Genomic DNA, 23,477 nt, shown 5'->3' with positions numbered 1-23,477 from the left:
AGGAAGCACAAGCTGGAATCAAGACTGCCAGGAGAAATATCAATAACCTCAGATATGCAGATGACAACACCCTTATGGAAGAAAGTGAAGAAGAACTCAAGAGCCTCTTGATGAAAATGAAAGAGAGTGAATAAGTTGGCTTAAAATTCAACATTCAGAACACTAAGATCATGGCATCTGGTCCCATCACTTCATGGCAAATAGTTAGGGAAACAGTGGCTGACTTTATTTATTGGGGCTCCAAAATGCCTGCAGATGGTGACTGCAACCATGAAATTAAAAGATGCTTAATGCTTGGAAGGAAAGTTATGACCAACCTAGAGAGCATATTAAAAAGCAGAGACATTACTTTGCCAACAAAGGTCCGTCTAGTCAAGGCTGTAGTTTTTCCAGTAGTGATGTATGGATGTGAGAGTTGGACTATAAAGAAAGCTGAGTGCTGAAGAATTGATGCTTTTAAACTGTGGTATTGGAAAAGACTCTTGAGAGTCCCTTGGACTGCAAGAAGGTCCAACCAGTCCATCCTAAAGGAGATTAGTCCTGAATGTTCATTGGAAGGACTGATGTTGAAGTTGAAACTCCAATATTTTGGCTACCTGATGTGAAGAGCTGACTCATTTGAAAAGACCCTGATGCTGGGAAAGATTGAAGGCAGGAGGAGAATGGGACAACAGAGAATGAGATGGTTGGATGGCATCACCAACTCAATGGACGTGAGTTTGAGTAAACTCTGGGTGTTGGTGATGGACAGGAAGGCCTGGTGTGCTGTAGTCCATGGGGTCGCAAAGAGTTGGACACGACGGAGCAACTGAACTGAACTGAACAGTAAGGTTCAGAAATTGCTTTCATTTGGTCCCTAACTTAATCTATTGCTTTTATTTGAGACTGTTTTAGTGTCACATACAGATGTGAGAGTTGGACCATAAAGAAGGCTGAGCACTGAAGAATTGATGCTTTTGAACTGCAGTGCTGTAGAAGGCTCTTGAGAGTTCCTTGGACTGCAAGATCAAACCAGTCAATCCTAAGGGAAATCAGCCCTGCATATTCATTGGAAGAACTGATGTTGTAGCTGAAGCTCCCCCAATAATTTGGCCACCTTATGTGAAGAGCTGACTCATTGGAAAAGACCATGATGCTGGGAAAGATTGAGGGCAAGAGGAGAAGGGGACGACAGAGGATAAGATGGCTGGATGGCATCACTGACTCAATGGACATGAATTTGAGCAAACTTTGGGGGATAGTGAAGACAGAGAAGCCTGGCATGCTGCAGTTCATGGGGTCAAAAGAGTCAGACACAGCTTAGCAAAAGAACAACAACAAAGTGATAGCTCTCTGATGTGGAATTGTGTTTTGAAGGATAACTTAATTCAGCTCCCAGATTCCACCACCACAACTCACATCCTTAGATGCTCAGAGTCTGTGATGTTATGCTAAATTCTATATTTACACTGAATTCTAGTCCCAGGAATAGAACTTTCTTTTTAAAAGAGTGAATTTCCTGGGAATAGAACTTTCCTTTATTAATAAAAGAATTAGATAGAATCAGATTTGATTCCTACATTTGTTCACTCCCTGGCTACTTGTGAAAATCACTTGATAAAAACCGCAGCTTTTTAAAAGATAGATAGTAATAGCAATTTCAGAAGACTGTGAAAATAAAACAGATACGTGTATAAAGCACCCACCAAAGTGTATACACACAGGTAGACACATGAGTAACACTGATTATGAAATGCTCCTGCTGAAAAAGGACAGGTAGAAAGAAAAGGAAAAAGGAAGAGAAGTGACAGTATGGGGAGAAGCAGAAATAGGAGAAAAAAGAGGGAGGAGCTGGAGCATGTAATGGGAGAAATTATGAGATTGTACCATTTTGCGAGGGCTTTCCAAGTATCTCTTTCCTTCATCTACGTAGTTCTCATCTTTGGTGCAATCACAAAGCATAATGAGACTCTGAGAGACTTCTTTTCCTCTTCCCACCCCCACCTCCCCCAGGAGAATCCCATAAAAGCTGCTTCTCACTTTTTCTGTGCTGGCTTTGCCCCATCTTTTGACCTCCTTTCTGCATTAGTTCACCTCCCTAGCACCACTCCATCCTATAGCTTGAGAGTTTCTCTACCATCAGGATTGTCCTGATTCATGAGAACCCTTTATCCACAGCCTGTCTAATGGTTGTCTCAATCCAGTTAGATAACGTTGGAGTTAGATTTGAAATTTAAATAGAGTTAGAGGCCGCTGTCTCTGTTTTGTAAACTGCATGTTAAGAAAAAAACCCCACTGATTTTTGTATAGTTAATTTAACTGTCCTTAGTTAAAATTAAGAGAAAAGAGTAACTGAAACACTGGGAGAGCAAATGTAGAATAAACATAGAAGTTAATTCTCAGCACAACTATTCTTTAAACTCTAATAGCCAGTAAACATAAACATGAAGTGACAGTTTCTTCATTACAAATGTAAACACACATATAAACTTACCCAGCAGCAGTTTAAAACAAACCAAGAGATAAAACCTCCTAGTTTGCTTATGCCTGAGCTTTTTTCACAAAGGCTGTCTTTCTTTTTGGTTTATTATTTCCTACCTTAGCACTGCGGCTATCAAATATATAGTTACTAAAAGAGTTAAGCCTGGTGCAAAATAATTCTCGAGTCAATGAAGAAAGAAAAAATACTTTTCACATAACTTTCAAATTATGGAAAACCTAGTTAAAATGTGTATTTTCATCCAGACTATCACTTTTTGCCTTAGACCTAACCATTAGTTTGCTCAAAACATGGATGAATCGGGCATGAATCTCTGGGCATAACTATTGTAGGGAAGAAGAGCCACCCACACACACAGGAGGAGATGTTTCTGATTCCTTGTTGAGTAGGTTTCATAGCTATACAATCAGGGTCACTTTCCTGCACTTTCTTTGATACATGACTCTTTTGATCAAATAGAATTCTTTCAATCTTTTGTACCTTTGTTCTGTTATAACACGATGAGAAAAAGGGAACGTTAGTTGCTTCGTGAGTGGGTGACAGTGGTTAGAACTGCCTTCAGAGGAAAATCTGAAACTAAGATGAGCAGTGCCCTAAATGGCCTATGGCACTGTTAGCATGCAGACAGCTGAGCATAATTCAACACGTTTCTGCGTCTCAACTGTTGCTCTTGTCAAATATCTTACTCGTTTTTGGATAATTTTGACGTTATTCTTCTTGAGGTTCTGCTGAAATTGCTCGTTCTTTCTCTCATATGTGTGTGTGTATAAAACTGTTGTGTATAGAAGTTAGCATCATTATGTGCTAATTGCTTATGCTAATTGGGAAATGTTAAGGTAAACTATGTATATTTTAACTAAAGTGAAAGTGAAAGTTGCTCAGTCGTGTCCGACTCTTTGTGATCCCATGGACCATACAGTCCATGGAATGCTCCAGGCTAGAATACTGGAGTTGGTAGCCTTTCCCTTCTCCAGGGGATCTTCCCAATCCAGGGATAGAACCCAGGTCTCCCTCATTGCAGGCAGATTCTCTACCAGCGGAGCCTCAAGGGAAGCCCTTTAACTAGAGTAGGTGGTTTAAATGACTCCATTTCAAAGACAACTTCCCTTCAGTCATTCTTATTTTTAAATCTGCCTCTAAATATTTCCATTCCCAATAGCAAAATAAATAAATGAACTAACAAACAAGTCCTACTGCAACAGCAGTAATATATTATTTTACTTAAGTAAAAAAGTGAAATTTCAAATGTGCAGAAGGTCTAGGATGTCACCACCACTTTTAGAAATGTATATACATTATCTGCTTTTTAAAACATAAGCTTGAACTCAAGCAGACTTGCATCTTCTCAAATAAATTGATGAAGTTCAAATAAGTTACCTATAGTTGCACAATTTTATTATACTTATCACACTGTCTTCTAATTTTTGTTAATCTATACATGAAATTGCCTATAATTTTAATAAGCCTATATATAACATTTTGTTTTCTGCATTCATGTACACATTTCCTTATATTAGTGTAACTTTCATACTTATTATAGCAATAGAGCATAATATATTTAACAATACAGCATTCCATAGTGTTAAAACAGTTCCCTTTTGTTAGGTTATGGTATTAATAATAGCAGTTATAACACCTACCACTTACCAACTGTTTACACAATGAGTGTTCTGTTAAACACATCTTTTTACAAAGTAGAGACCATGCCTAGTTTGTTATGTGGAACACCTTGACTTTAGAATTTGGTAGACTTAGATCTCAACTTCCTGTGTGATGATTAATCAAGAAAAAAATTCTATTTTGATTCCTCACTTTCAGTTTTCTCCTCTGAAAAAAATAAGAATAATAATAACTGACTTACAGGTTGTATCTACCAGAGTGTGACACATGGTAAGTGTTCAAGATATGGGAGAAGATTGTTCTGGGGAACTACTTCTAAAAATGACTTAACCAACTCTATAAAATGAAGATATTTGTATGATTTTGTGCATATTTCTATATGGATTTCCAGGATAATTAAGTGGTCAGGATCAGCAACTATATGCTAAGTGTCCTTTTTTTTTTTATCAAATCCTTACCATCTTTCCATCATTCTTCTTTTTTTCATTCTTTATTTATTCTTTAAAAAAATAATAGAACCTATTATGACCAAGCATTTATGAAGTCACTGCTTGACGCCAAGTTGCACCTCGCGTGAAGGAGATGCTGTCTGTTCAACAAGCATCAGGGCGCAATCTCTGCTGTAAGGCCAGTGAATAGGCAGAAATGTAGGAAGGTATGTGTGTTCACATGTCTGTCTTCTACAGGAGGCCGTAGTTGGTCATCTTGATGTATCATATCAATGCACTTGGCCAAGATATAGCCTCCTGGGAAAGATACATGTAAATAAAAAAGAATACAGTATTAATCATAAAAATAGGTTTATGCACAAAATGTTGTGGCTGTATATTTTTTGTCTAAGGAATTAAGGAGGTTGCAGAATTCATTTCTGAATTAAATTTTTAAGTAAATATCAATTTACCAGTTAAATAGCGAGGAGTCCAAAGTTTAAAACGTATAGTCCACCCAGTGAAAACAAGATGCAAACTCAAATATGACAACATAGAAGAGACCTACCATTTTCCTACAGCTGTAATGACTGTGGTAGATGATTAGTGTTAGGGCAAGAAGGTGAGACAGTAAGCAGGGTCAGAAAGTATATAGGAAGCTGGTAAATATCCTGTGCCTCCTATGTGACAGGCAGTATGCTGGACATTTTATGCATATTTGGTCCTACGTTCTCAGAATAACCCTATTTAAGAAGTGATGGAAATAAGACTTTGAATAGAAAGTCAGTTGTCCAAGGTCATACAGCAAGAAAAACAGTGGAATTGATGTTCAAACCCAAGTCTTTGAGATCAAAACCCCTCTTCTTGTCATCAAGATGCAATTAATATTTAAATGGGAAACCACTTAAATGTCTTTTCATTGTTTCGGTTTAATTAACTTTTCTGAAGATAAATCTTTGGAATTTTATTCTGTATTGTCTCAAACTTCATCAAAAGCACGGAGTGGTTGTTCTAGAAAACTTATTTTAACTTTTCTTTGATATCCTTCAAATGAAAATGCTTTCTCTTCGTATATTTTCATGTATTATGTAGCAGATTCTCTTTAATATAGTTCTTATGCTTTGTTTTGTTTTGCTTCATCCCCTGTTTATCTGTTGTTAGATATGACCCACTATTTGCTTTTCTATGGGATAGATGGAGTGTCTTTTACCTGCTTAGGATGTCTCTGTTTTCTCTTATAATCTTTCTAAGATCTTCAGCAAGAAAACAACAAAAAACAAACCAAAAAAGAAAAAAACAAACAAACTGGTTATCTGCCTTTCTAGAGGCTGGCACATACAGGGAGAGAATCGGAGCTTGGATATCTGATTTTCTTCATGAGAAATTCATTCTGTCATACTGAAAAATGACATTTATTCTGGTGGCCGGATTTCTCCATCCATCCTCATTGGTCTAGCCTGTAGTCTGTATGCCAGATGGAGTATGGCTGAATCTACCCCCCTTTCTGGTACTTCCTCCGGGAAGAACCCCACTGCCCCCAGAAAAAGCCCTGCTATACTCATAATACTGCATTGCCCTGGATCTATATAGGGAAATGGATTCCCAGCCCCTGCTTCCAATCTGCTCTAAAGCACCCCCTTTCTTTAATATCATCCCTTCCAAATTGAGAACTAATAATTCTCTAGACCAGAAATCAGCCAATGATATCTGTAAAGGGTCAAACAGTAAATATATTTTAGCCTTTCAAGTCATACTGTTCTTTCACAACCTCTCAACTTTACCATTATAGCATAAAGGTAATCAGAGACAATATAATACGTGAGATGTTGTGGCTGTATTCCAATACAACTTTATTTATAGACTCTGAAATTTGAATTTCAAATAATTTACACTTAAACGATTCCTTTGATTTCCTCCAACAACTTAAAAATGTGAAAACCATTTTTAGCTCACAGGCAGCAGTCTACAGTTTGCCAGCCCCTGCTCTACACAGACAGGATGCTTGTTTCTTCTGCAGGGTAAATTGGAATCTGACCATCATGGTCTCCAGTTTGACTGCTTTCTCTACAGCATCTCCAGTGCAGAGCAGCACTTCGTAGTTTCTTGTGATCATGCAGTTTCTACTTGGAGTCTTTAGCTATTTCAATTTTCTCCTCTATCTGTGGGTCCATCCCCCTTGAGATCTGGTCACAGGCAAGGTGCTTAGACTTTGTTAGCAGCTAGTATCTGATCTAGAAGTGAAAGATGGATTGTTTTCTTCTCTCTCTCTCTCTGGAAAATTTTTGTTATTTTACCTTTTTTGTTCAGAAACCTCTCCAATTGAACTAAATTAAACTGACTGCTAAATAGTTTGTATTTCTTTTAATGATATGTATTTGAACTTCAGTCACATGATTTTTAGATGATTCTTCTTATTCTTTCCTCTTGAGCTTGTGTTGCAAACAGGAAGATAATTCTGGTAAGTAAAGGAAAGAACTGACAAAACAAAAGTGTGACTTGAGACTTTCTCTTTTTCAGTTTCTACTTTATTGTTGCCGTTATTCATTTATTTAATCAACAAATATCTGTGTATACCCAAAAGATCTTACATTTTGACATACAAAGATGAGTAGAATACCATATTTGTTTTCTAGGAAATTAAATGTGTAACAGAGATACGTGTTTTTATAAGTCTCTTGATATCTGTCTTTCATACCATAAGTTATAGGGAGCACAAGTTAGCATAGGAAGAAATGTGTGCTTGGCATACTCCATATGATATGAAAAAGAAGCTTAGATTATAGAGTAGGGCCCTACTCACAGCCTTAAATATTGTTAAATGAGGGTATTACCTGCATTGCAATGCTGTTGTCAAGACTAAATGAAATTTTATACACAGACATGCTCTAAGTGCTTAGCATATAACTCCCCCTCCAAATTTACAACAGAATGTTAAATGTTTTTGGTGAGGTTTTTATTGATAAATTTATAGCCTTCCAGTAATGTGGTACAGTTTGCTACTAAATTTATTACTTCCTAATCACTATATAGTGTCTAATCACTAAACTTTTTACTTCTTTACTGATTTACATAGTGTGGTTCCACTGCTATACTACTCATTAACAGAGTTGTATAAATTAAAGCCCTGTCATTGGATTGCTTGTCAGACTTTTTTTTTTTAATGCTGCAGGTCGTAAAGATGCTCTTGTGCAAATGGTACAAAATGGTATTTACTGACTAACTGTCATTTCTATGTGTGTCTACTTAGGTCTGAATAGTGATGGCGCTTATTTCTGTTACGAGTTTCTCAGTGGACTGTGGATTGACTGAACTATACCCATTCCCATCATGATGTATACCACCAAGGCTCCTCACTAGTAAGTAATTCTCTATTCATTATCATTTATATGGTTATATATTGAGATTTTCAACACAGTATGCATTTATCTTGCAAAAAATATGTAAGACATGTGCATTTGTGTTACTATTATGAAACATGGCTAGACAGTCTATGTACCAACCAATTGCACAATGAAAAAGTACATTTAGATGCGTCTATCATATATTTTTACTTTTTGATATGGTAATATAAGTATATCTAAATTGGCAGAATTCAGAAGTATAGAATTTTACCTCCCTTTTAACTGAATGAAGTAGTCACTGGAAAGTTTCAGTGACTTTTGGTTCTGTAATATCATATAAATCTGGCAGTGTCAGACAGAAAAATCTTATTTAGCTTAATATTTTGAAACAGGTCAATTTTATTGCAGTTGTACCTAACAGGGTATCTGATATACTTCTACTTACACAGGCATCATGGTAATTGACATGGGATATCTATGGTGTCGTTGAAAGGAAATTCTACTCAATTCCCTTAATTTTAGTTCCAGCCCCAACACTTATCATCTAACTAATCCCTTAAATCTTTAGGACTCAGTTTCTTCATCTATGAAATGAGAGGCAGACATTCTGCTTTGTGTAATTCATAAGATTACTTTAAAGGGTAAATGAGATCCTGAATTTGAAATTATTAACAGTTTTTACTAAAAAATAGATGATATCTGTGGCTCACTAATACCACAAGTAGGAAGGTGGAAAAAAAGCTTATCACAATTTTCTTTTAAAATTGGTTAACAGAGTCAAATATTTTATACATTATTCACCTGCGAGATAAATGATAAGATTATACTTAAATTAATGACCCCAATTATTTTTTTTGTATTTGAGAGGGTTATGATTAAATAAGGAGCACATGTTCCTCACACATACTTGCACACACAAATTCCCATCAGCCATAATAATTAGGCTTCTAGTTCTGATCTCCAGAATATTTACTCCATTAAAGTGTATTTTTAGGTGTTTTATACTTAGAGGAGACAAGATACAAGATACTTTTTATGTGTAATTTTCATTTCAGGATACCAAGGGGACAATGTAGAAATGCAGTCAGATATTACTTATTCAGTTTTAATATATTAAAATTTTTGTTTCCTGAAATCTCTTTAACACCTCATCTGACCATCCCCTTTAGCCAACAGAATGCAGCACTAGTGTGTTTAAAATAAAAAACTGAAACTGAAAATTTTGACAAGTGTATTTAGTAATATAGAGAAAGACTTTTCCACTAAAATTGAAAGAATTATTATATAATCAGGCCAGTGCAATAAAAGTGGTTTGCAAGTTTTTTCCAGAAATTGGATATGATTACCATTGAAGAGGCAATGGTTTATTATACAGATAAAATTTTTACATATAAGTGAAACAAAAATCTTAATTAACAGGTAACATGCAGTCACTTGCTTATATTGTAGCATAGTGCTTGAGTATGGTGGGGTGAGGCGGGGCTAGAGTCAGATTGCCTGGGGTTGCAACCCAGTTTCATCATTTTCCAGCTCTGCAGTGTTGGACAGGTCATTTAACTGCTCTTTGCCTTAGTTTCCTCATCTGTAAAATGGGTCTAATAATGAGTATTTATTTTATAGGATTGTTGTGTGAATTACATGAGTTAATTTGGTTGAGCACTTAGAGCACTGTGTGACACTTGTTAGGTAATCAGTCAGCATTAGTGATTATTATTCACTGGATAAGCATGGGATTATGGTGCTAACTATAGGTTTTGGAATCAGAAAGCACTAGGTTCAAAACCGTTTATGAATTAATGGTGAAATCTAAAGAAGTAACTCAACTATTTGAATTCTTAGTTTCTGAGAAATAAAATGGAAATAATTAAAATATACTCCAAAATGCTTTTGTTAAGATGATTTAACACAATACCTGGCACCTTTGTTGGGAATTTTGAAGGTATATTCACAGATTACTATCTAGTGCAATTATAAAATAATGTGCATCAGAGACTCTCTGTTCTGAAAATGTCTTGCCATATGTTATATTTAAAGGACTTTGAGAAATGTGTCCAATTACAGGATTTGCTCTGTTAGATCCAGAATTTCAAAAAAGACAAATAATTTAAATCAAATTACAAGTACAAGCAACAAATATGATATCCTGATTTAAAAAACGAAAGTGACCCACTGCATTTGAAAATATGAGGGTTATTTTCAAATATCTTTTGATATTGATTTCTAACATAACTTCCACAGTGATGAGAGAGCAGGCTCTGTATTATTTCAATATCCTTAGAACATGAAAATTTTCCCCTTTGTTTTATATCCCTGGATAGGTTCCTTGTCTCCTGGTTTATAGACTCTGGGAACCTAAATAGAATTTATATCCTGCTGTTGTGTGAAAATTGTATAAATATTAATTATGTTGAAGTGGTTCATAGTGATTTTCAAGTCTGCTATATCCTTCTATTTTTCTGTCCATTCATTCTATTAGTATTTGAGAGCTCGATATTGAAACTCTAACTAAAAATCTTAATTTATCTAATTAAAAAATAATTGTAATATAGAGTAGAACTATATGTAACTTTGTTCTGTATTTTCCAAGTCTTCTATAAATGTGTTATCATACTTTCATAATTTAAAAAATAGAAAGAAGAAAAAAACAAAAGTAACAGAAATCCATTGGCTTTTTTTTAGGCCTAATAGGGAATATCAGCTCCTTATTTGTTAAGCAGATTGGGCTGTTACCACATTTAAAATGACTTTCCGGACAGAAAGGGAAGAAAGAAAGGAGATGGAAAAAATAGAATATGTGTCACAAAGTAGTGGAGAAGGAAAGTTTGAACTTTTGTTTTCATAATCCTATGCCTGAAGACAGACTGCATACTTGTTCTTATTATGAAGAAATTTAAAGTATTTTCTTTTGGACTTGTGTTGGACAACATTCAGTGGTTGGAATGGGTGGCAATTTTCAAATGAGTCATGATTTGTTTCCAATGTGGAAAGTACTGATAAATTGGATAAATACAGGAATGGATTGTGGCTGGCTGCTGTGTATCACTCAGAACAGAAAGCTGAGTCTCTTTCCCTCACATGTTAGTTATAACCCATCTGAAACAATGGTGATGTTTGCTCAGTCCCTCTCTGTACCCATCCATATCAGCCTCCAGAGAGTATTCCACATGTAAATGGAACCTGACTTGTCCATAACTCAGATTATAACATTATTGAATCCTTTTATACACAGTCTCCTTTATTCTTGTTTATTTTTGCAATAACTTTAGCTTTTATCAAGTTTGCACCTGACAAGGAAAGTCATGTTTGTGGAGAAAGCTTTTGAGGGTAAAGGCTTTGGAGGTGGATTCCTAGGTAGGAGTCCACAAACCATGGATGTGGGGTTAGGCTTGGTTGCTGCTTTGCTGTCCCTGCATGGGACCCTAGGTGACCAGATGCACTGATGACTCTGGTGCTTTTCTGTCATGCTTCTCCTGGGCTCTGCCTTATCCTATGCTTTCAGTCCTTCAGCGTGACCACCATTCACATTTTGAACTCTCATATTAGGATTTTGCATGTAATAAAATGAAAAAGCAGCATCATGGTGTTGGAATACCAGCCCTACTGAACAGACAGATGCTCATGTGTCCTTACTTATTTTCATAAACTTTATAGATCTGTGATGTTTATATTAAACATTTTTCGTGAACTTAGAAGTCTCCTTCTAAAGGAGTCAGACTTAGATGTCAGTCTAGTACTTGATAAAAAGGTATCTCTAAAAACTAGAGAGAAGTGCCAGAATTTGGAGGAGACATAGGGTATTCAGAACTGAAGTCTCCTCTAATTGGAGACAGGAGATTGAAGTGTTTATCAGTGGAACTTTAAGAATAGGTCTACTCAATCAGGTAATAATTCTAAGCATAGCATCATTGTGATAAGGGGAATAGTGTAAACCTCTGATTCACAGTTGTTAATGAGCAGAAGGTATTCAGGGACAAGCAGAAGAGTTGATTAAAGTTGAATAACTACTGCAGAGTGACCAGAAGTGGAATAAGATGAGTTGTGATTGCCTCAAGGAGCTTTTCCTGGCCCCCTTTCATTTGTCTACTGGGATCTCCTCCACCTTTTTGCTGGCCAAGCCCAACCTAGAAGCACCCCAGCCTTACCTGTGTGACACCACAAGCTGCCTCCTGTTTGCGGATACTGCCCATCAAACTCTGATTCATCCTTCCAAACTCATTTGACATGCTCTCCCTTCTATGAAAACTTCCTTAATCCTCCTTTTAAAATTGACTACTCTCTTTTCTTTCACCCCTGTACTATGTACACGCCTCTTTGGTAAACTACACTCACTTTTTTTTCAATTATTGGCTGACATTTCTATCTCAGTCCATGCAAGCTGCTAAAACAACACCATTGACTAAGTAGCTCATATAAACAATGGAAGTTTATTCCTCACAGTTCTGGAGTCTAGAATCCAGTATCTGCACTGGCAGATTTCGTGTATGGTACAGGCTTGTTTCCTAGAAAGCCATCTTTTTGCTGTGTCCTCACACGGTGGAAGTGTCGAAAGCAACTTCTTGAGCCTCTTTTTTGTATCATAAGTGTATTAATCCCATTAATGAGAGCTCCACACTCATAACCTAATAACCGCCTCCCAGAGGCCCAATCTCCAAATACTCTCACACTGGGCATTAGGATTTAACATATGAATTTGGGGGACAAACGAGCATTCAATCCACAGCAGCATCCATCTTTCCTATTGCATTCTTGCCTTATTGAGGGTAGTCCTTATCTTCCTCAGTAAGATTATTATTAATGTTCATGGTTAAAAATAACCAGAAAAATGAAAAGTGGCTACTTGCAGTGTACCATGATGGTTATATCATTTGTATGTTATATACCTGACTCTAGTAACTTCCTTAGTAGTTTATCATTAAGCATATTATTTTTATATCAACATTTCAAAAGTGATAAAAAGTACTTAATCTCATCTTAACTGAGGCTAGCATGATTTCCTCCATGTAAATTAGTAAGAAAAAATAAAGTAGTTCTCAAGGCTTTATTCAGTTCAGTTCAATCGCTCAGTCGTGTCTGACTCTTTGCGACCCAATGGACTGCAGCACGCCAGGCCTCCCTGTCCATCACCAACTCTCTAAGATTTTATTATATTAATTATATTTATAATGCATATCACATTTGTGTGTATATGTATCATATATTCATGAAAAGTATCTACCATTAATTTCATTTGAGAAGGGAGGAATGTATCTATTAAGTGTAATGAAAGGTTCCTATATGTTCAAACTGTTTTTAAAAAAAAAGAGGAAAAAATAACCAAATCCCCAAAACCCCTCTGTGTCAATGAGCAAAAGCCTTTGTAATATAGCCAACTGAAATTTTATCTGAAATTTATTTCAGTAACTATATATCACCCGGAAGAGGACTTAAAATTGTTTAGGTTAACTATTTATTTTCAAATAGTACCGTTTTAACAGGAAAGACTGTTAAGTTCACTAAATCATTATGGAAACACTCGACTTTCATCTTTGTTACTTACTGTACTTCAGTCATACACACAGTAGTTGGTACAGGCTGAGACTTATAAGTAGCACAGGGTATCTCAAGCTATTCAGCTTTCACAGATGGCTGTAGAGAGATAAGTGGGAAGCATTAGGCTAATAAAGACATCTTTAGGAGAGGAAAATGGGTTGACAGGGTACTCCAGTTCTCAATGTGTGAGCTATTTTAGATCAACATGCTTTAAGTAAAAAGGAATAATGTTTGAAATGATCCTGTATTAAGAATATTCATCCAGTTGTGTCAGCAGAAATATAATGGAGTCATGTAGGTATTATCCCTGAACTAAAGCTTGGATACACTCAAGTAAGTAGAGTAACGCAGCAAGAATAATACATTTGAAAGACTCAGGTTTTGTTTTGTTTCTTTTCTAATGTCCAAAGGTAACACTTGAGTGAATTCCAGGTTGTTTCCTGATAGCTTTGTTAGTGTCTTCAAACTGTAGCAACTTGGTGACCATTTTCTGACATTCTTTTTAGCTGAAGGACTGAGTTGCATGTTGAAATTTAATGATAATGTTATAATGGCTACCATCTACTAAAGTAGTAACTGTGCAGTGGGGTTTCACTGTACAACCTCCTTTAATATTCACAACATCTCTGCAAGCATGGCTTTGTCTTTTTTTAACAAAGGAGGAAATGCATACGGAGCAGGGTACACTACCAATTTATATGCGTGTTTTTGTAACCTAAATTTGTGACAGCCTCACCACTGTAGAATGGCATGTAAATATGGAGGCACATGATATTTTATATGTGGAATTATAAAAATAATTTTGCTTTCAAAAAGTAAATTACATATTCAAAATATGCTTCAGATTTTAAACCATGCCTTTTTTATATCCCGAAAAGTAAATAGCTTATAACATAATTAAAGATTTACCCTTCTGTGCTTCTCCAGCAATTGATATGGATAAAAATGAGAATCTGGATCTATTACAGACATGTCCTCAAGCAGATACAGGAAGGTGTCTTTCAGGAGAATGCATTAACCGTTTTTAAGATTGAATGGTTTACCATTAAAGTCAGATATCTTTAACACGTTTTATTACATCTTATTTTTTTTTCACATTAATGTGAGTGTGTGTGGTAGCATAATTAATTGATTCCACAAGGTGAAAACTAATATTCTTGGTCTTAATAAGTATATTATATCCACTAGCATGTGTGCTCAGTCATGTCCGACTCTGCAAACCTTTGGACTGTAGCCCACCAGGCCCCTCTGTCCACAGGATTTTTCAGGCAAGAATATTGAAGTGGGTTCCCATTTCCTTCTCCAGGGGATCTTCCTGACCCAGGGATTGAACCCATGTATCTTGCATCTCCTGTATTGCAGGTGGATTCTTTACCACTGAGCCATCAGGGAAGCCGTATGTCCACCAGGCATCCCATCAAATTCTTTCACATGAACACTCTCTTTTTAGCTCAGTTATCTGCAAAGAATTGTTCTGATTTGTGTTACATTTAGCTTATCTGTATGATAGACAGAGATCACCAGTGTTTTACTGTCTCTTATATGTGCCACTCAACTGATCTGAAGGAAAAAAAAAAGTCTAAAAACAAATAAGGCTAGGAAGCAGAGATAGTTTTGAAGAAGCTATGGTTTTTATACCTGTTGTTTAATAAAGAAGATGATTATAATATTTTGAAGTCATTTGAAATTTAATGAGATAAATTACCTGGAAAGAAAATCATGTTTTAAACTATGTTAGTTAAATACTTGAAACTGAAGAACTCAGGTGTCTCATGTACTCATGCTATAAATATTAATGGACATTTTTCAGTGTAGTAGGCCCTGAGTTATGTACAGTAAACAAAGTTCCTGTATTTGTGGAGTTTATATTTCTAGGTTGCCGTTGAGGAGTGAGGGGCAGGAGTTGTGGAAAGAAAGGAAGTAGAATATGTGTGTATTTATGCATATATATATATGTGTGTGTGTGTGTATGTGTGTACATATAAATTTACAGTGATATGTATCATTAAATATATATACACACACACAAATAGAAATAAATTTGATTTTAAATAAATGACCTTTTTATAGCAAGAAGAATTCTTGCTTTAAAGTTTTTCTAAAGCATAGTTTTAGACTACAGAGTTTGAAATTCTTACTCACCAAAAGTTTGTATTTTAATCATTTCCAGAATGGAAAATTTTTATAAACTATCTCAGTCATTGTTTTAAGATGGTTCATGTGTTTGCTATCTTATTTTCTTTATTCATTTTAAGAATATTTGTAGATGTGTCAGAATCTGAAGGAGAAACCCCTGAGACTATTTTGCACACCATCAGATTGCACTGAGAGTGCAATCAGCTGATGGGGGACAGAAAACTTGAACCCTATGAGACCCAAGGTGGGGTGGGTGGGGGTGGAGATTAAGTTGAAGGAATAGGAGCAATTTGTAAAACCCAAGTTAAAGTCCTCTCTGTGTTGAACTGTGAAATAGCATGGGCATGTTACCTAATCAGGTGAAAATTGGTTATGGAACCAGTCATTGATTCATATGCTTTACTTAATAAGAAGTATAATTTAATATCAGATGTGTACTTAGAGCTTGTGACAAAAAGAACAATTCAAAACCTGAAAAACAAAGTGGCGGCCTTGCATGCACTGTGATAAGCCAGTTTTCCAACTGGACAGTGAGCCAATCGTTTTTAGTGATTTTTGGAAATAGTATAATGACTTCTTTATTAAGCTCAGTGAGTAAGTGGATGTTAAACTGTTTACTTTGACTGCCATGATAGATAAAGTAGGCTATTCTTCTGGGATAAGATGAAAACATTATAACAAAGCAATCATTTAAAAAATACTTCTTTCTTCCCATGAAGCACAGGTTCACATTTGAAAACTTAACCTTCTTTTTAACTCTGAATACATGATTTTCATGATTTTTCCCAAATGATGTAAAAATCAGTGCTTGACACACAACTATGCCACAGAAGATTTTGCAATTGTTCTTAATTCATTTTTGAATTTAGCTTTTATGAAACAATCTAGTTAAAAATAATATAGTCAAATGATAATATCTAGCAGCTTTTTTTTTTTTTTAATTTATTTGGCTGTACCGGGTCTTAGTTGCAGCATGAGGTATCTTTGATCTTTATTGCAGCATGCGGGATCTTTTAGCTGCAGTGTGTGGGATGTGAACTCTTAATTCTGACATGTGGCATCTAGTTTCCTGATCAGGGATCAAACACTGATGCAGAGCCTCCTGCATTGAGAGCACAGAGTCTTTGCTCCTGGATCACCAGAAAAGTCCCTCTAATAACCTTTTGACAATGGGCTGAAAGAGTGTTGAGGTGGAGCAAAACTGGTAATGCCTCTGTGCTAATTTTGCCTTTTTCCATTGCTCACTGTAGGGAGCAAAAATAAATCTGCCAAAGTAAAAATTGTTGACAAAGTAATTATTATTGGGTCCCAGCCCTAGGTACTAACTACCTGAAAAATGTAGCATTTGAATAATAAAGTAATTAAAATGTCAAAACCATATAATCATACCAAATAATGCAGAAAAATAAATCAACCGAAATGCTCTGAATATTAAACCCATTAAAAATACGTTAAACAGATATGGTAATGTTTCAGGCTTCCTTACTAAGCTGGATATATCTACACCTTCCTCAAGGAAGAGGCACATAAATTGCAAGGTAGAGGTGGTAAGTTTAAGGCAAAGAAAAACCATTGTATATAAAGAGTAGTAGGTTGTTTGCGTATTTCAGTTTTGTTACAGTTCTTCCTACAAAATTAGCACAAAGCAGGGCACATAGAAGTAAATAATTGTTAGTGGAATTTAATGATGCTTCTGCTTATTAATTTGTAAATGTAGTAATTTGTCTTAATTATTGTCTGTAGAAAGTCATTGATAACCAGTTGTTGCTCTGAACTTGGATTACAGTCTTTTTACATGGATTCACCAGTTCATTGGGCTGAGAAGAGTATCCTTGCAGTGTATCTCCTAAAGGAATGTTCTATTATGAACTTGAATACTTATTTAAACACATATTTAAAATAAAATCTTGGGTTTCAGCTTAGCTTTGGCCTTAATCTTGACCTTGAATACCAGTATATAACACATTTTCCTAATTTCTTTGTTACAGGCAAACATTTTTAATTAAATGCAAGTAGCTGACATATTAGCTATTGCATCAAATTTTAACACCAAATTCTGAGGGGTTGGCTTTTGCAAATATCAGATTTCCTTCATAAGATTTCAAGGAAAATTAAGTAGAATTTCAAGACACAGCACAGTGATCGATTTAATTTGGTAAATAGCATGTTACTGTTTAGTACAGGAAGATAATATTTATTACACCTGAGTTAATTACATTGTTGCATCTCAGTAGATGATCATGAAATGTATATTTGATAAAGGAAGATGTTACATTGATTCCTCAATTGCAGATCTATATAATACTATCCAATGTCTATGATATACCCTACCCATTCTTTCCACATTTTGTCCTTGTGCAACCCAGTTCACACAAAATTGATCATTCCCAGTGTGGCACCCACATCAACATTAAGGGAAAACAAAACATTTCTTGGCCCTAGTCTGTTTGTTTTGGAATTAACAGGAGTGGTTATCACATTGCATTTTTCCAAGTAAATTTAAGAGTGATGGATGGACTAACCATATGCCACTTATTCAAAGTAAAAGGTAAAAATGGTGAAGTATGACACATTGTATGCAAAGTTCTCTGGAACCAAAAATGTATATATGCAAAAAACAGAAGAAATACTGAGACAATTTTTCCTCTGTAAAAATTATGAAGTAATATTTTTATAAGCAAATTCATTAGAATATGCATCAATATTTCTTAGCTAATAAATTTACTGTAATGTTACAGAATGAAGTGTTGCTAAAACTATTTTTGGTAAATCTTTCTTAGTACATTTAGCTGTTTTGTTATAACTGACCAGTGCAAAGAAATAGAGGGAAACAATAGAATGGGAAAGATTAGAGATCACTTCAAGAAAATTAGAGATAGCAAGGGAAAATTGCATGCAGAGATGATGAGCACAATAGAGAATAGAAATGGTATGGACCTAAGAGAAGCAGAAGATATTAAGAAGAGGTGGCAAGAGTATACAGAAGAACTATACAAAAAAGATCTTTATGACCCAGATAATCACAATGGTGTGATCACTCACCTAGAGCCTGACATCCTGGAATGTGAAGTCAAGTGGGCCTTAGGAAGCATCACTATGAACAAAGCTAGTGGAGGTGATGGAATTCCAGTTGAGCTATTTCAAATCCTGAAAGATGATGCTGTGAAAGTTCTGCACTCAATATGCCAGCAAATCTGGAAAACTCAGCAGTGGCCACAGTACTGAAAAAGGTCAGTTTTCATTCCAATCCCAAGGAAAGGGAATGCCAAAGAATGTTCAAACTACCTCACACTTGAACTCATCTCACATGCTAGCAAAGTAATTCTCAAAATTTTCCAAGCAAGGTTTCAACAGTACATGAACTGTGAACTTCTAGATGTTCAAGCTGGACTTAGAAAAGGCAGAGAAGCCAGAGATCAAATTGCCAACATCCACTGATCATTGAAAAAGCAAGAGAGTTCCAGAAAGACATCTACTTTTGCTTTATTGACTACGCCAAAGTCTTTGACTGTGTGGATCACAACAAACTGTGGAAAACTCTCAAAGATGGGAATACCAGACCACCTGACCTGCCTCTTGAGAAATCTGTATGCAGATCAGGAAGCAACAGTTAGAACTGGACATGAGACAACAGACTGGTTCCAAATTGGGAAAGGAGTACGTCAACGCTGTATATTGTCACCCTGCTTATTTAACTTATATGCAGAGTACATCATGTGAAATGCCGGGCTGGAGAAAGCACAATCTTCTGTCAAGATTGCTGGGAGAAATATCAATAACCTCAGATATGCAGATGACACCACTGTAATGGCAGACAGTAAAAAAGAACTAAAGAGTCCCTTGATAAAAGTGAAAGAGGAGAGTGAAAAAGCTGGCTTAAAACTCAACATTCAGAAAACTAAGATCATGGCATACAGTCCCATCACTTCATGGCAAAAAAGATGGGGAAACAATGGAAACACTGAGAGACTTTTATTTTCTTGGGCTCCAAAATCACTGCAGATGGTGACTGCAATCATGAAATTAAAAGATGCTCGCTCCTTGGAAGAAAAGCTATGACCAACCTAGACAGCATATTAAAAAGCAGAGACATTACTTTGCCAAAAAAGGTCCATCTAGTCAAAGCTATGGTTTTTCCAGTAGACATGTATGGATGTGAGAGTTGGGCTATAAAGAAAGCTGAGTGCTGAAGAATTGATGCTTTTGAACTGTGGTGTTGGAGAAGACTCTTGAGAGTCCCTTGGACTGCAAGGAAATCAAACCGGTCCTGATTAGGAAATCAGTCCTGATTAGTCATTTGAAGGACTGATGTTGAAGCTGAAACTCCAATACTTTGGCCACCTGATGTTAAGAACTGACTCAGTTGAAAAGACCCTGATGCTGGGAAAGACTGAAGGTGGGAGAAGAAGGGGATAACAGAGGATGAGATGGTTGAATGGCATCATCAACTCAATGGACATGAGTTTGAGTAAACTCCAGGATTTGGTGATGATCAGAGAAGCTGACGTGCTGCAGTTCATGAGGTCACAATGAGTCGAACACGACTAAGCAAATGAACTTACTGACTGACTGATATATTTAAAGTCATTTGTGTTTATGACCATTAATTTTCCAATTTTTATAAACTTGAAAATATAAAACCAAAGATACAGAAAGTAATATAAACACTTCTATTCTTAACACTGAAAAACTTCAAAGTAACTCTTCAAATAGTTTTATATTCTTGTCTTCTAAAATTTGTATATATTTATACAAATGTGGAATCACCTTATTCATACCTTTTTCCTCTCAAAGTATAGTAATGTATTCCCATTTTCCATGTCTCAAAGTATTATTCTAAAAGAAACTTACAGCATAAGTAACATTTTATTGTAATTTATGGTATATTATGGTGATCATTCTGTATTATAACTTTCTTTAACATACTTCCAAACAAACCTTTGACTATGTCCAAGTTCATGTTGAGGCAGTCTGAGCAGGGGTTGGAAAAGAATTTCCAGACATAGCATTTTGGAAGGAAGTGAGTTTTTTAAGAACAAAGAGCAGAGATAATGAGAGTGCTGTGAGCACAGTGGGCTAACCTCCTGACAGGCCAGGTAAAGTTGACAGTATTCATGGTTAATAGCCAACTTTTATGGCATCAAGACAAAGAAAATTCCCGCTGGAAGGTTGGCATTAGGTGATTGGTTAGGATGCTATAGAGTGACTACCAGGATGCACATTTTTGCCTGATTTGGGATCAGGGAGTCTGCTGGTGATGATCAGGCAGGCTTTTGGCAACAGTTACGAAGGGGCTTAGTCAGCTTAGGAGGTGACCTTGGTTCTGGGCTCCTCATGTATGGCCTTGCTACAAGGCTGTGCACCTGTGGCCTTGGGGCAGGACTCAACCGTTCATGTAACAATTCCAGCTCTGATCCCTCCTTTGATGATCAGACTCCATGTGACTAAGATGGTATCCTTTACTTGAATGCCTAATAGTAGATCTAAGTTAACTTGTCCAAAATAAGCTTGTAAACAAACATTCCCTTTTACTAAAGGGAAAATGTGAAGGGAGGGATAAATTAGGAGGCTGGGATTAACATGTACATGCTACTAGATACATAATAGATAATCGACAAGGACCTACTCTGCAGCACAGGGAACTTTGCTCAATATGTTATAATCACCTATATGGGAAAAGAATCTGAAAAAGGGTGTATATATACATATACCTTGGGCTTCCCTGTTGGTTCAGACAGTAAAGAATCTGCCTGCAGTGTGGAAGACCTGGGTTCGATACCTCGGTTGGGAATATCCCCTGGAAAAGGGAATAGCTACCCACTCCAATATTCTTGCCTGGAGAATTCCATGGATAGAGGAGCCTGGCGGGCTACAGTTGATGGGGTCACAAAGAGTCGGACATGACTGAGCGACTTTCACTTTCCGTTTCACTATACATGTACCTATGCATGCATACATGCTCAGTCGCTTCAATCATGTCTGACTCTTTGCGACCCTATGGACTGTAGCCCGCCAGGCTCCTCTATCCATGGAATTCTCCAGGCAAGAATACTGGAGTGGGTTGCCTCGCCCTCCTCCAGGGGATCTTCCTGACTCAGGGATCAAACCCACATCTCCTGTGTCTCCTGCATTGTAAGCAGATTCTTGATCACTGAGTCACTGGGGAAGCTCACATATGTGTATGTATGTGTATATATCTATATATCAGTTCAGTTCAGTTGCTCAGTCATGTCCGACTCTTTGCAACTCCGTGGACTGCAGCATGCCAGGCTTCCCTGTCCATCACCAACTCCCAGAGCCTGCTCAAACTCACATCCACCTCATCAGTGATGCCATCCAACCATCTCATCCTCTGTCATCCCCTTCTCCTCCTGCCCTCAATCTTTCCCAGCATCAAGGTCTTTCCAATGAGTCAACTCTTTGCATCAGGTGGGCAAAGTATTGGAGTTTCAGCTTCAACATCAGTCCTTCCAAAGAATATTCAGGACTGATTTCTTTTAAGATGGACAGGTTGGATCTCCTTGCAGTCCAAGGGATTCTCAAGAGTCTTCTCCAACACCACAGTTCAAAAGCATCAATTCTTCGGCACTCAGCTTTCTTTATAGTCCAATTCTTACATCCATGCATGACTACTGGAAAAGTCATAGCTTTGACTAGACAGACCTTTGTTGGCAAAGTAATGTCTCTGCTTTTTAATATGCTGTCTAGGTTGGTCATAGCTAAAGTCTCTCACTGTTATATTTAAAAGTAAATCACTTTGCTGTACACCTGAAAATAGCACAACATTGTTAATCAACTATTGTTTAGTTGCTAAGTCATGCCCAACTCTTTTGTGACTCCATGGACTATAACCCACCAGGCTCTTGTGTCCATGGGATTTCCCAGGCAAGAATACTGAGTGGGTTGCCATTTTCTTCTCCGGGGGACCTTCCCAACCCAGGGATGGAACCCATGTCTCCTGCACTGGAAGGTAGATTCCTTACCACTAAGCCACCAGGGAAGCCTAGTAATCAACTATACTCCAATATAAAATTAAAAATTAAAAAAAAAAAAAAACTTGTCCAAAATAAAACTGGAGATTTTACGTGTCCCACCACAAACTTTCTTCTCCCTCATCTGTCTCATCTCTGTTTTCCAGACTATTTCCAGGAGATCCAGACCAAAGGCTAGGTGTTATTATTATTTTTTCTTTTCTCGTTTCCCACATTCAGTTCATCTATAAGTTTTATTAACTCAGTCTTCAAAACAACATTGTAAATCTGTCCTCTTTCTTCCAACTTTTCCAGTACCAATCTAGTCATCAGTCTTACCTAGGGTGCTCTAAGTGGCCCCTTCTCTCCTGCTTTGCCCTGACCACTCTTGTGTCGATCTTGTCACTCACTTGCTCACAATCCTGCAGGGGCTTTTCAGAATATCTGAATAAAATCTAAACATTGTTATGGCTCTCAGAGCTCCCTGTGACCATGACCTACCCCTGTTTTTCACCTCCTCCCACTATCCTCCTCTGCCAAGAGGAGAATATGCTGCTTTATCTGCCAAGCTTGCATCTATTCTGCTGTTGTGGGTTGAAACGCTCTCCCCTCACACTCCAGATGCCTCTTCCCTTTTGTTCAGGATTCACTGTAAATGTCACCTCTCCTGTGGCTTCCTGCCTATCAAGTGCAAAAGGAGCACTCCAGCTACTCTAAAACACACCTCTACATTGTGTTTCCATTATATGTGTATCATTTCTTAAACACTCATGCCTTTGCTTATTATCCATCTATTCATCAGAATGTAAGCTCCATGGAAGCAGAGAAAAAAACCTGGTATTGTTCACATACACCTCTAGCCCTGGAACCCAGAATAGACACTAAATACTAAATGAATGAAACAATTGATGAAAATTTACTACTACAAATTGTGTAAATAAAATTTATAAGTCAAAAATTTTGAAGTATAGTT

At 36.7% G+C, this 23,477-nt stretch overlaps 1 protein-coding gene across 5 annotated transcripts in view; it reads left to right on the top strand.

Moving 5' to 3' along the window:
• Window positions 1-23,477, top strand: part of CHRM3 (cholinergic receptor muscarinic 3) — a 487,827-nt gene that overhangs the window by 81,812 nt on the left and 382,538 nt on the right. For all 5 annotated transcript variants that reach the window (XM_081569292.1, XM_081569297.1, XM_081569293.1 and 2 more), the window contains one exon: window positions 7,775-7,883. The gene's annotated coding sequence lies outside the window, so the exon portion shown is untranslated. The remainder of the gene's footprint in view (window positions 1-7,774; window positions 7,884-23,477) is intronic.

The sequence above is a fragment of the Giraffa tippelskirchi genome, chromosome 2, assembly GCF_054371585.1.
Source record: "Giraffa tippelskirchi isolate mGirTip1 chromosome 2, T2T-mGirTip1v1.2.pri, whole genome shotgun sequence".
Lineage (NCBI taxonomy): Eukaryota > Metazoa > Chordata > Mammalia > Artiodactyla > Giraffidae > Giraffa > Giraffa tippelskirchi.
Note: the sequence above shows the minus strand (reverse complement) of the source record. Positions and strands in the feature narration are given on the sequence as shown.